Source organism: Podarcis erhardii (assembly GCF_964252035.2).
Source record: "Podarcis erhardii genome assembly, chromosome: 8".
Classification (NCBI taxonomy): domain Eukaryota; kingdom Metazoa; phylum Chordata; class Lepidosauria; order Squamata; family Lacertidae; genus Podarcis; species Podarcis erhardii.
Genome location: NC_138499.1, coordinates 57690352 through 57704620, shown reverse-complemented (window position 1 = coordinate 57704620; position 14269 = coordinate 57690352).

Here is a 14269-nt window from a genome sequence, read left to right as displayed (position 1 = left end):
TCGCAGTTAGTCCATCTGGTCCTGGTGATTTTCCCAGCTGCATATCCTGAATGGCGCTCTCTATTTCTTGATCTGTAATTTTCTCATTCAAACTCCTTCTATTATTTTCAGAGATTTTTGGTAAGCCGTATTTTCCAATAAATTCTTCTATCTCCTGTTCGTTTTTTGGCCCTTGTTTGTATAATTTCTTGAAGAAACTTTGAAAACAATTACTTATCTCATTTGGTTTATTAATAGACTTCCCATCTACTTCGAGTGATGTCACTGTATTCAATTTTTGTCTCTTTTTCAATTGCCAAGACAGTAGCTTCCCACATTTATCTGCGGACTCAAAAGTCTTTTGTCTCATTTGTTTAATTTTCCATTCTATTTCCTGATTCATCAATTCCATATATTGTATTTGATAGAATTTTATTTCTCTTAACATCTCTTGAGATTTAGGCTTAGATCTCAATTTCTTCTCCCCTTCTTTTATTAGATTCCAAATTTTCTCTTTCTTCTCATTCTGTTTTTTCCTCTTTATTGAATTCTGTTGTATTAGGAAGCCACGCATCACGGCTTTACTTGCATCCCAAATAACTCTTTTTTCAGTGTCTGATCTCAGGTTAATCTCGAAGTAGTCTTTAAGTGTCTTTTGGGCCTTTTTACAAATTTCTTCATCTCCAAAAAGAGTGTCATTCATTCTCCATCTAAAGGTTCCAGCTGTTGTCAGTTTCATTTCCATCTTGACAGCATTGTGGTCAGAACAGGTCTTTGGGCAGATTTCTATTTTTTTAACTTTTGATGCCAGATTACTAGAAGTCCATATTTGATCAATTCTAGTCCATGTCATTTTTGCTTCAGAGAAGAAGGTCCCCTCCCTTTCCAGAGGGTTCCTAGTTCTCCAAATGTCAATCAGGTCCATAGTGTCAGTCAGTTCGAAGAATGTCTTTGGTAGTCTTCCATCATTAGATATTGTTTGTCTTTGGGCCTTGTCCATGTTTGTGGAGACGACTCCATTCATATCACCCATCATTATAATTTTAAAATCCAAAAAGTCCATTAAAGTCTCATGCAACTTCTTGAAGAATTCAGCCTTCCCCTCATTTGGTGCATAAACTCCAACAATCAAAATCTTTTCTCCATGAATTTGAATTTCCACTGCCAGGTATCTTCCTTGGTCATCCTTAAAGATCAGTTTTGGTTCAAATTTTTCCTTGACATAGATCACAACTCCTCTTTTCTTAACTCTATCTGATGAAATAAATTCTTGTCCTAATCTCTTATTTGTTAAAAGTTTTCTATGTATCCTGGCAATGTGAGTTTCTTGTAGACAGATTACATCTAGATGTTCCTTCTTTAATAGATGGAATACTTGACCCCTTTTTCGAGGGTGGTTCAAACCATTACAATTCCAGCTGAAGAGTTGCAGAGACATTTTTGTTACTGGGTAGCTCTTCCACCGACTGCACCAAGTTGTTGTTCCTCCTCGGTCGGTGCTCGGTTCAGTCCAAATGATAGATTTGAAATGTCCGGTACTTCCCCCTCACTAACAGTTCCTTTCTGAAGATCCTCTTGATTTCTTTCCAAAAAGAGTTCTTTATCCTGGTTTGTTTTTATTTTAATTTTCTTCCCTTTAAAGTTAAAGGACAGCCCTTGTGGAAATTCCCACCTGAATGGGATATTATTCTGTTTAAGTAGATCAACTAATTCTTTAAATTGAGATCTAACCTCCAAAAAGTATTTAGGAATATCCTTGAAAATCTGGATCTGAGAATTTTTAATGACCAAGGCCTTCTGGAAATGTAGGTTCAGTATTTTGTCTCTTTGTTCCTTTGATCCCAAGGTAATTAAACAGTCTCTTGGCTTCTTCCCTTGCTTCCTGCCAATCCGAAAGGCTGAGGTTATCACAAATTCATCTTCTTCTCCATCTAACTCATCATTCCAAAAATCTTGAAATTTATCTGTGAGGAATTCCCCAAGCTTGTCCTCTTCCTCTTCTGGAACCAGTCTTAATTTCAGGTTCTTGCTTTTCCTTTCCAGTTCTAGTAGGGCTAATGCTGTATCATGTTCATGTACTTTTTTTGCAATAGGCGCAAACTTTCCTTTGGTTTCTTCGGCAGTAGACCTAGCACTCTCAGCTATTCTCCTTGTTTCCGTAGACTCTTGAACCAAACGGTTTATAGAATCTGTATTAGATGAGATTGTTGTTGTGTTCAGGTCTAGTCTTGTTGTCAGCTCCGTCAGTTTCTTAGAGTTCTCTGTAGACTGTTTAGTAAGTTCTGCAGATTGCTTGGTGAGTACTTCTAATGACTGATTTATTTTGAGCAGAGCCTGTGTCATTGACTCCATTGATGCTGCTGTTATTTTTTCTTGTGCAGCTGCTGCTCCTGATAAAGAGCCTCTTTTTTGAGCTTGTTTTTGAGCCTGCTTTGTTTTACTTCTTGTTGAAATTTCTTCTGGCGGGTTGCTCATAACTCAAGGTCATTCACACAGGAAAGTTGCAAGTGGAAAATCCCGCTGGATACACCGTAATACAACTAAAGCCCTCTAGAGGAGGAAATTGTAACCATCCAAAGGCACCCACAACAAAGAAACAGAAAGTCCAAAGGCAAAAGTCCCACTAAGAGTCTTTAATTTGTAGCACTTTACTGTTAAAATTGTAATCCACCAAAGTCCCGTTAATATGTTTCAAATAAGTCTTATTTTGTAGCCACTGTCTTTTGACAGCTCACTTGACAGTTCCTTTTTCAGGCGATCGCTGCTCCGGCAGCCTGACCAGAAGTGTCAGCAGCAGAGGTTTTTTATTCCTTATCCCTTTCTTTTGCAGGTTAAATTAATTCTGTTTCCTCCCCCCCTTCTCCTGCACTACAGGGGGGAGATCCTTTCGATGTCTGGTTTAATAAGAGTTAAAAGGAAAGTCCGTTTAAACACAGCTCAGTCTTTCATTGCTCCGTTAATCATGCAGATCCGGGAGGCTGACTTCCTTAATTTTTGCTTTCCCGTTTTCAGCCAAATCTTCTAGATTTTTAAGTCCCGTTTTTAATTTTGCGTTCTTACTCACGGGTATTGTTGTTGCCAATCTTTAGTTTCAGAAAGGAATCGGCGCTCTCCGTTAATGGCGACGCGGCTTCACTCCGTAAGCTGGGTAGCGATCCTCAGCACCGCGCTCACCCCGATGCCGCTCCGGAGCCTTTAAAAAGGCTCTTTCACGATGCCGGGGGGGCGCAAAGGTGCCCACCGAATCTCCTTGCTCACAGGCTTCAGCGCCTGTGATTTTAGGGGTCCCCCGCTTGCCGTAGCGGGTAAGACCCGAACTTACGGAGCAGTCCTGCCTCGGAGCTCGAGGCTAGGACCGCCATCAAACGCTGGCGCCGACCGGAAGTCCTCAGATTAGCCCCTTTGGGGGCTTTCCACTGCCTCCCACTGCCATGGACCCTACCAGTGACACTCTTGCCTTGCTGGACCTTCAAGTAGAGGGACAGGTCCATCCCAAGAGACTGAGGCCTGACTCACTTCACATGGGGCAGGAGGCTAGAGGAGGCTGCTCCCTCTTTCCCAGACCAACAGAAAGGGAGTTTGAATTGCTCTGTTGGTTATTGCTGGCTTGACCAAACTACCCATGGCAACCACGTGCTCTGTCATATCCTCCACTGCCCCAGCTTTCTCTGTTCTCCACCATGATCAGCACCCCTTGTTTTTGCTTTCTTCCACCTTTTCTACAATCCTGTCTTTATGAGAAGTCACACTGGGGTTCAAGGATGGAGGAGAATTCCATCCAGTCCACATTTTTAAGCAAACTAACCTAATTCACACCTCCTGGACTAATCCATCTTTCAGAATATCATTAACCATCGGATAATACAGATCTCCAAATTCTGAGATACAGTTCCTGCCTTTTAGGATAAAATACCTTTAGAAATGCATACACTTGGATTCATTAATATAGGGAGTATAATTTTTTTAATCCACAGTTTAATGGGGCAGAATTTACATGTGAAAATTGCATGGTCTGGAAATAGACTGATCCAGCCATCCCTACTTGGTTTGGCTGTGCCCCCAAAGGCAGCCTATAAATAATTCTTCTAAGGTCACCCTTCTGCCCCTTCCCATCTCCTCCTCTGCTCACATTGCACAATGGCACAGAGTCTGCCATCACTTCCTTTGAGCTAGCTGAAGAGAAGAGAGGCAGTGTCTAGGGTCTCAGAGAGGAAGGCAACTGTGGCTGATCTCCCTCAAAGAGCTTGGTGGTTAACCAGTCAATCAGGATATATCTTCTGCCAACCTGCTGTGATATACATGTATATAGTCTCACGGATGATTTCAGGAAATTCTGTTGTTCACGATTGGTAGTCATTAAGTACAAATTACAGCTCCCTCTAAAATAATATAAATCAGCAGTCTATATTTTTGTTTCTGATGTAGAAAGTCAAGATCATGAATCACTTGCAATTAATTACAAACCAACCATAAACCAGGAGTTCAACTAACATTTGCATGCTATGTTTAGCAGTGTATCATTTGCCTTTAAAATGTCATGCATCATGAGTATTATGGTTAGCTATTTCTGGACTTTTAACTAAACTTCCAAGTTTGACTTGATTTGCCCTCTTCTTTTAGATGGAGAATTTTGTTTCTACTTCCAGACTTTTGGCCATATCTGCCGGCTTCAACCAAGTATAGATGATCTTGTGAAATCGAAGCTCTTTCATTAGCTTCGGGGTGAGGGTATTTTTAAAAAATAAATGTGATATAACAATAGACATTGTGCCGTGAATATTGATGGGAAACTTTAATGGTGCAATCCTATGCATGTTTACTTGAAGATAAGTGCCTCGACGTTCAGTGGTTCTTACTCCCATGTAAGTGCATAGACATGCAGTATTAGGATAGTCCTTGAAGTCTTAGTAAAAGAATTGTAACTGAAAATAATAATGAAGAGTAGGGACTTCATTTCTTAGTTTCATTTGTTCATCTATGTATTTGATATGTTTATACTGTCCCAGCCTCAGATGGTAGCAATTATTAAATATTGACATCACTATTTCAATTTAAATAAATAAATCACAACCCAATTAATAGAATCTTATCATCCTTCTGAAAAAATGATAAGGCTTTACAGTGCATCTTGAGAAGCTAAGATTCCTTTGGGTGCAAAATATAACCCAGTTATGGGAGTAAAATGAGGGTGAGGAACTTGCAGCCATCCAAATGCAGTTGGACTAAAACTCCTAGCGTATCTCACCATTGGCTATATTCTGTCTGGCGCTGATGAGAGTCAACAGCACTGAAAGGAAGCTTTCAGTAGCCAAGAATGACCTTGCATATCTGCTACAAGTTTTTATCAGTATTAAGTGCCATAGTTTTGCATATTGGATTGAAGCCGTGCAAATTTTGACATCCATGCAAGTATGACTGTAGGCAAATAATACAATAATTTTGTGCATCTTGCATCATAGCAACAACACCCAGTGTGCTTCATTTTCTGTGTGGTTTTTTTGTGTGTGTTCTGTATGCCACATTCTCTTTACGGCCTATTTTTCTGTGCGCCACTTCGAAATACTGTGAGAAGGGAGGGGTATTGTTTTGTTGCTTTGGTTTACCTATTTACTTGTTTTTATTCTGTGAACTGCCCTGGGAGCTCTTGATGAAGCACGCTATATAAATTTAATAAGTAGAAAAGTACTAATGTCGAGATAGGAGTGCCTTATATAAACAAATAATGGCAGCATATTCACTTCAGGATGACACTGGGTGTGGCGAGCTTTCCAGATGCTTGGAATGGCTGGGACATTTTGGGTTAACCCCACTCCCAAAGCTTAAGATAAAGGCTATAAACTCCTCCTCCTCCTATTTTTACATTTGTGCGTTTTATGCTTTTATGCTTGTAAACCACTTGGAAGCATATTTTGGCATTAAATTGAATAATAATAATTGATAATTAGTAAGTCCCCTTCTGTTTTAATTTTTTGTGCTCCACCTTTTTAAACTTTCACATGCCCAAAGGACTGTGCCATGGGTACTGAATAAATAGAATAAACATAACCATATATCACTGAGGAAAGGCCTCACCCCTTCATACCTTCATAGCCTGCCTTCTATTTGCCACTGCCTTTATATTTTCTGGTTGTTTGCTCCCCCCCCCCCCGCAGAGTGTGCTGAACATTCATTGGACAAGGCAGCCACCCCACTGGCATGTCCCCAATCTAAATGAAATATCAGTTTAGGGTTGTTCCGCCTATGATACACTCTTCTCTTTTTTGCTTTTGAAATATGGTAAACGCATTGTTGTATACATGCATTTTTTCTTTTAAATAATTTGAGTCAAGCATTGGGGGGGAGGGGGTTGAGCAAAGCGACAAACAAACACAGAGATAAGGCATGCAGAAACCTAATTTGAATAGAATTTTAATTTATTTATTTTGCCTTTCAACAGAAATTAGCAAATGGCTCTTAAAAATGCAGCTATGCCCCAAGCACTGTTACATATTTAATTAAATATCTGGCACAGCTGAAAGGTTTGTAATATTTTCTTTTTCAATAATCTCCAGGTAAATATAAGCAAAGTATTGTTTCTTGAACATGGGAGGGAGTTGAAGTTTACCTCTGTTAAAATGATATAATTAATTGCAGAAAATCAGAAAGCTGTCTCTAGGAAATGATGGTGATTATTATATCTCAAATGAGAAATCTGATGTGGATGGCAGCATTCACATGAAGTCATCATGCTCCACCAAGAGCTTCCCCAGTAACTTGTGAAATGACTGTGAAAGTCACGTTCACTTCACATGTAGATTCATTTGTCCATCCTGTTTTGATTTGGTTAAAACTGAGGGAGTCAGAGTGGAGCTTTCAGATATCATAATGAGCTATGTCTCCTATCCACTCCTTCACCCAAATTTGAGCACTGATTCCCCACCCCCTTTTATTCAGTTGGTTGGATTAATTGAAAGTACAAAGTACAGGCTTTGCTTTGTTTGTTTGTTTTTTACTCAAAGCACAATACAGTGGTACCTCAGGTTAAGTACTTAATTCGTTCTGGAGGTCCATTCTTAACCTGAAACTGTTCTCAACCTGAAGCACCACTTTAGCTAATGGGGCCTCCTGCTGCCGCCGCGCCACCGGAGCCCGATTTCTGTTCTCATCCTGAAGCAAAGTTCTTAACTTGAAGCACTATTTCTGGGTTAGCGGAGTGTGTAACCTGAAGCGTATGTAACCTGAGGTACCACTGTATATAACTTTTCAAGTAAATTATAGCAGTTAACGAAATCTACATTTTTCTCATTTCTAGCAACAGTGTTTGAAGTATTACCATACTAGGGACGCGGGTGGTGCTGTGGTCTACACCACTGGTGCTTCTTGGGCTTGCTGATCAGAAGTTTGGCGGTTCGAATCCCTGCAACATAGTGAGCTTCCATTGCTCTGTACCAGCTCCTGCCAACCTAGCAGTTTGAAAGCATGCCAGAGGCGGGAAGGTAAACAGGGTTTCCATGCACTCTGGTTTCTGTCACAATGTTCCATTCTGCCAGAAGCGGTTTAGTCCTGCTGGCCACATGACCCAGAAAGCTGCCTGTGGACAAACGCTGGCTCCCTCGGCCTGAAAGCAAGATGAATATTTGACTGGACTTAACCATCCAAGGATCCTAGTACCATGCTGCTCCTTTCTTTGGAAGAGAGACAGAGAGAAAGCCTTCACAGTATATATTTTTCCTGAAAGAAAACAGTACATCGTCTTTCTCATGGTAAACAAAAGATTTCTTTCAGATGCATCAAGATCAAGTACGGCAGGTGCAATTCACTGCTTGCTTGCTGGGAGGAGAAAGCTTCCCCTTCTCCCTCCCAGTAAATTGATGCCGAAAGGACCAGAGAACACAATGCCACTCCTCCATGCTGATGACCCCCGGGTTGCCTTGGGGCTATTGTCAGAATCGGACTTTGTCCTTTGAGATACTGTTGGGTCCCTCCTTGTCTTCTGCACCAGTGGAGTGCAAATACAGTGGTATCTCAGGTTACAGATGCTTCAGGTTACAGACGCTTCAAGTTATAGACTCCACTACCCAGAAATAGTACCTCAGGTTAAGAACTTCACTTCAGGATGAGAACAAAAATTGCGCAGCAGCGGCGTGGCAGCAGCGGGAGGCCCCATTAGCTAAAGTGGTGCCTCAGGTTAAGAACAGTTTCAGGTTAAGAACGGACCTCTGGAACGAATTAAGTACTTAACCTGAGGTACCACTGTACAATGGAATGCATAGTGTGATTTTGGTTGTAATCAATTGTTGATATAAGGAGTACTTAGCTGTTTATGGCTCTGCACTAGAATGAGTTTCATCATAGTAGTATTATTAGTATTACACATGCAAACAGAAAGAGTTTTTGAAAAGTGTTTTCTGCTTGTACTTGTATGGTGAGCAAAACTGGAATAGAAACGTTTGGCAAATAATATATCATTGACCTACTAATACCCATAGATGGTGATTGCATGTGTGTGTTTTTAACACTGCATCCTATCACTCTTTATCTGGAATAAAACTACCCCATCTCTTTTAATATGCCTCATGGGTACCCTTGAAAAGTTAAGTGCTTATGCCACTTCATCATGTTTTTCACAAGTATTTTCAACTTTGTGGAATAGAAAACAGTGATACAAAAACTTGCCATTGCTCACCAAAGCAAGCAACCTCCACAATTCAATAGTTAAGTTCCGATTTAATCTTAGAATTTTGGAGGAAATCTTTTGATGTTCTCTTACATTATATGAATAAAGAAAAGTGATTAATGCTGTGGAGCTGTTTAACATAGATAAATTTTCAGCAGTCTTTTGGTAACTGTGTTTCAATACTATGCTGATGCTTAGGATTTTAAACAAAACCATAGGAAGAACCCCCATATTTTTATTTATTTATTAAATTTGTAAATCGCCCTTCATCTGACGATCACAGGGTAGTTCATGACATAAAAATAAGAAATGAGGACACATAATACAGTACATGATAAATCACAAACAAAACAATACCCGTCCCTACGCAAACAGATTTTAAAGTCCATAGATTGTTTCATGACTTGGGCAGAAATTTCATTCTGGTTCTCTATAACAGGAAGGCTTATTGTTTTTGTTCTTTTTGGTCATCAATAAAATACATTCCTTTGAAAAGAGAGCCTCTTATTTACACTAGCCCTGTGCGGGGAAAGGGCTTCCTTTTAGAGCTTTTATCCATTTGTGTATTCATTTAAAAAAACCATCAAAGAGAACAATGTTGTTGTGTTTTTTTTTTTTTTTTAATTAAAAAAAAAAAAGAGATTTGCCCTGGGGCACGTATTTCATATTCTAAAACTTTATGGTACCTCTAAGAAGCTGTCAAGCACATGTCACAGATAATAAATATTGAAGATAAAATATGACATGGATTATTATTTTAGGGTATTGTGGTAGAATTGATAAGCATCCTAATAGTAACAATAAAATAATAATATATTTTCTACTCTGTTATTCTCATCAAAATAAAAATACAAAAATGATTGTGCTTAATATTCATTTGGTAATATTGCTTGGATAACTTTTGAGAGGTGTATGTTTTCAGGATTAGGTTAACACATCTTACTACAACCAGAAGGGGTTGTATGAATAATTTTAGCAGGGAAAAACATTGCCTAACTTTAAGTGCTTTGCCTCAATTCATCCACAGATCAAGTGAGCAATCCTTAAACTAAATTATGATGTAGGGCCAGCTGGCACAACCCCTTGTTTTTGGTTGGTTGCCGATTCCTCCCTTGATATGCCTATGGCAAATTGAGTTGTCTGAATGCTCCCTGATGGGTGCAAGTCCATTCAACATTTGTATTGGAATACTGAAATGTACATCATCAAGCAAGTTACATAGCCACATGAGAATATGAATTGGATAGACTATGGGGAAATAAGAATGTAAGAAGAACCAGCTGCAACAGGCCAGTAGCCTATCTGGTCCAGCATCCTATGGGAAGCCCACAGGCAGGACCTGAGTGCAACAGCTCTTTCCCTTCCTAAAAGATCAGATCCTCATTGAGAATGTCACTTGGTGTTAATACTAGTTATCCCAATCCAGTCACAATTAAGCACCTTTATGTCCCATTGATTTCAGTGGAGGACTTAAACACATGACTCATCCTACCATTAGCTTAATTCTCTCCTAGGTGCTTAACTCTCTCCCACTGAAATCAATGGGACTCAAACTTTGGCTGGATAGCTTCCATCTTCTGAATGCTAAAGCAAAATTGTATTGACAGCACCCATTCTTTTGTATGCTACATTCTTGATGGCATTTGTACAAGAAGTTTGCTTTCCCTTTTAGCACTCTCTCTGTGTGGTGTACGTTGCCTTAACATACATTAGGAAACACTCGATTTTCAGTGATGCAGTAATTTGGAAATCATGATGTTGAAGGAGCCTTACAGCCCTGTGAGCTACAGAGGATTTCTTTGGACTATGTGAAGTAGCTGCAGACACAGAGTATTATTTATAAATCAGTCTGTTGCATCCTCCAAGCTGTTCTAAATTGACTCATATGGCACTAAAGCAACTTCTCGGAGGTTGCCTGCTTTTGTTGCAATCACCACACAAAATGATGCTGGGATCGAGGCGCACACACCGGATCCAAATTAAAACCATGATTTCATCAACCTCTGAAATAGACACAAGCTTTACATGGTCTCTGGGACTAATATTTCCTAATAAAACATCCTTTTTAACAAAACTGAAAATCAATATTGGGAGAAGTTTTGGAATTGACACTAGCCTTTTGAGAAACTGGAAATAGATCTTCCTGTCAGAGGCTAAAACTGCTCTCCTCTGTCTAGACTGCACTGGGAGCAAAATTATCAGATTTTCATTTCCTCAGTTTCACTCCACAGTGGTAAAACGTGTGAGTTATCGATTCATCTGCTGAAAAGCAGAAGGGCTTTTCACCTCGGTAGGGTCAAATGGGTTTGTGGGTGTCTAATTATACCTATACAGAGCATATAAATCTTCTAACAGTCATTATGTGAACATAAGTGTCCAAAGGGATCATTAGAATCCTTTTAGCCTGCTACTTGTTCTCTGGACTGTTTTATGAGAGGTCATAGAAATTGGGGGTTAATATTATCATGCCTCATAGACTTTCAGGTTTGTACTGGAAAGAAGAAATGCTTCAAAGTAAACTATGTATAGTCAAATGGGGATCTGGGGAAAAAGTGGGTGCAATAGTCCTTGTGGGGCAGTTGCCCTGGTGGCCCCCTATCATGTCTAAGTGTTGTTACTAAAAGAGGAAGGAGGCCAAACAAGATGGCGACCCATCTTGCTAAAGGAGGCCAATGCCATTCCTTTCCCTGAGGAATGGGGCCACATGAGATGCACAGACCACTGAGATCTCTTGTTCCCCCTCCTCAGCTATGGCAGCCACAACACCACTCCACAAATTGGCTGCCAGCACCCATAGGAGGCTCACCAGGCTGTGGATAATCTTGCTGCAGCATCCTTATGGGAACTAGATGAACTGACCACTAAAGTACATGCTGTTCAGTAGTTGCCATACCCATGCTCATCTCTTAGAATATGAAATGCCCCCTGGCATTTGTAAGAAGGGCTGAAGAAGACTGAAACCAGGGGAAACTGCTCTCAATAGAAAATACTGGTGTGAGTGAACCAAGAGTCTGGCTTGGTGTAAGGTAGCTTTCTATGAATTCTTAATCAAACCAAAGGTGAATGAGTCAGGGGTGTTTGACCTTGTAGCATAGGTGGGTGGTCTTGTGGAAAATGAAACATGCACAGCTACTGTCGCTCCCTACCATGAAGACTGTGGTGCAAAAACATGCATCATGTCTACCATCAAAACGCTTCCCCAGTTGGTTGATAATTCCTGTAGACTGGAGAACAGGAATAGGGTGATAGTATGGGACGGGGGGAATTGTCACTGTACCCAGCTAAAACATCATATGCCACTGATGAGAGATATGGCATTACAATTCATAAGCATCAGGGTGGTCATCTAAATGTTCAAAAAAATAATACAACACATATTACAAAACAGAACGATAACACCAAGGAACATTACGCCATGTTGTGTATTTCAACCCTCATCCCAGGGAAGAGAGCAATCTCAGGACATTTCACAAGATAACTTGGCCTGTGATCCTCTTTATGTGCAACTTTTCCTCATTATTTGAATCAGAACCCTGTGGGTCAGGCAAGGATTCAGTGATATCACTGAGGTATGCAATTACTTCGCTTGGTATATGACTCTGGATGACTTCTAATGCTCAGCTGAATCCAGTTTTCCCCTTAAATTCAGTTTAAAATCCAAGCCAGAGAAGAACCCTTCCATCTTCAAATTATTCATTTCCCATCACCACCTACCCTCTTCAACCCCTTCCTGCTCTCCTCTAGTTTTAGGTGTGGCAGTGGCTGCAGAGGTGCCTAATATGTCCTTCCCCCCTTAGTGAGTGGGTAGCTGCTGTAGCAGGGGTTCCAGAAATGAAGAGAGGAAACACACAGCTGCCTCTACCATCACTACTGCAAAACCTGCAGCCTCTTAAGAAGGGAGTGGACAGAGAAACCTGGTTCTTACAGCAGCAACCAGGTAAATAGGTTTGAGACACTTTTCAAACAACCTTGCTGTCCTTCCAGTGAGAGCATTGGGAGCACAACAGGGTATTCAAACCAGTTCGTGAGTGGTTTGAGATCTAGCCAACATAGGAAAATAGCTAAGCTGGCCAAATTGAGGCAAGGGTGAGGAGGGGGTTCATCCATCACTTCTGCATCACTGCAACTACTGGCTGGAGGAGGGAACTGCATGCAAATTGAGCAAAGACACTAGCACCACCAGACCATTACTCTCCTGGTCCTTCAAATGAGGGCATCCCAGAGAGTAATTTCTTTGCCTTCTATAGCACCCTTGGGTCTTCTGCATTCCCGCCACCTAGGAAACACTGAGCCTGTGTACTTGCCTCCTGAACCACATTTCTGCCAGCACACAGACATGAGCTCCTTGTAAACATACAGCATGTGCTGCTGCTAATGTATCACAAGGAAGCCTGTTTTGTGCAATGTTCTCTCCTTTTGTGAGTAGACAAGAAATTGGCCTAATTCTCTCTCTAAGGTGCATTATTCTAGCTGAAAGAAGGGTTGTTCTTTTCCCCCTTAAAAACTTGCTTCTTAATGCACGTTTTTGTATCTGCAGAGTGATCTTTCCACAGTTTTTATAAAGAGATAATGCAAACAATGACAGCAAAGCCACAAGCAAAGTTACTACAATAGCTTCTTTTCAGAGCGTATCACATGCAGCTTGCTCTTGCTCAGCAACATTTATGAATCATTGGAGAGTGTGTGCATTTACTGTGGAGAAAATAACATACTCTATTTAATGCCACTTATGACGCTGAGGGTTACTCTAGATGCAAAACCTGGGGAAATATTGACTTAAAGCCATGTTGTATATTGCTCCTCCTTAAAACATAAATCATAGGGACTCGTGGGACTAAACAGAAAATTAAACGTGTGAAATGTAGGCTAGGGCAATATTTGTTTTAAACATATACATTAGGAGAAATTGATGCTTTGAGCTAACCCATCTGGCAACACAGTTATGGAGGTGTTTGTTCACTGCTATACTGAGATTCCACAAGTCAGGTGTCTGTCCATCATAATAATCTCTGACATCTCAATCCAGAAGCTTTTATGGTTGTCAATCTCACTAGCTGGATGTTGGAAGTACCAATGGCATGGATTATTCACTTAGTAGCCTAAGTGTTAATTCTGTTTACAGATGTCAGCCAACCAAAAGGGTGGTGGTTGAGGAGGTCTTGCCTAATCAGAGTAGCATGATCCTTGCTCTGATTGGCTGTGTAGTTCTGATGGATTTCCCTCCTGTATGTGTAGTTGTATGTCTTCCTGAAATGAACAAAGCTCCTCATATTATGTTCTGTTTTGGCTCAGTTTACCTTTACCAAGTAAAGTAAAGTCTCTGGACTCTGCCTGCATTATTCAAGTGACTCTGCTAACACTGGAAGACATGCCTCCTTGCTGCCAGCATCTTCCTCTTCCCTGTACCAAGATCAGTTATTGGGAAGAACCAGTTTTTATGAGCCCCTTTTGGTGCGCATTCAGATGGAAAGGTAAAGGTAAAGGTAAAGGGACCCCTGACCATTAGGTCCAGTCGTGACCGACTCTGGGGTTGCGGCGCTCATCTTGCTTTATTGGCCAAGGGAGCCAACGTTTGTCCACAGACAGTTTTTCCGGGTCATGTGGCCAGCATGACTAAGCTGCTTCTGATGAACC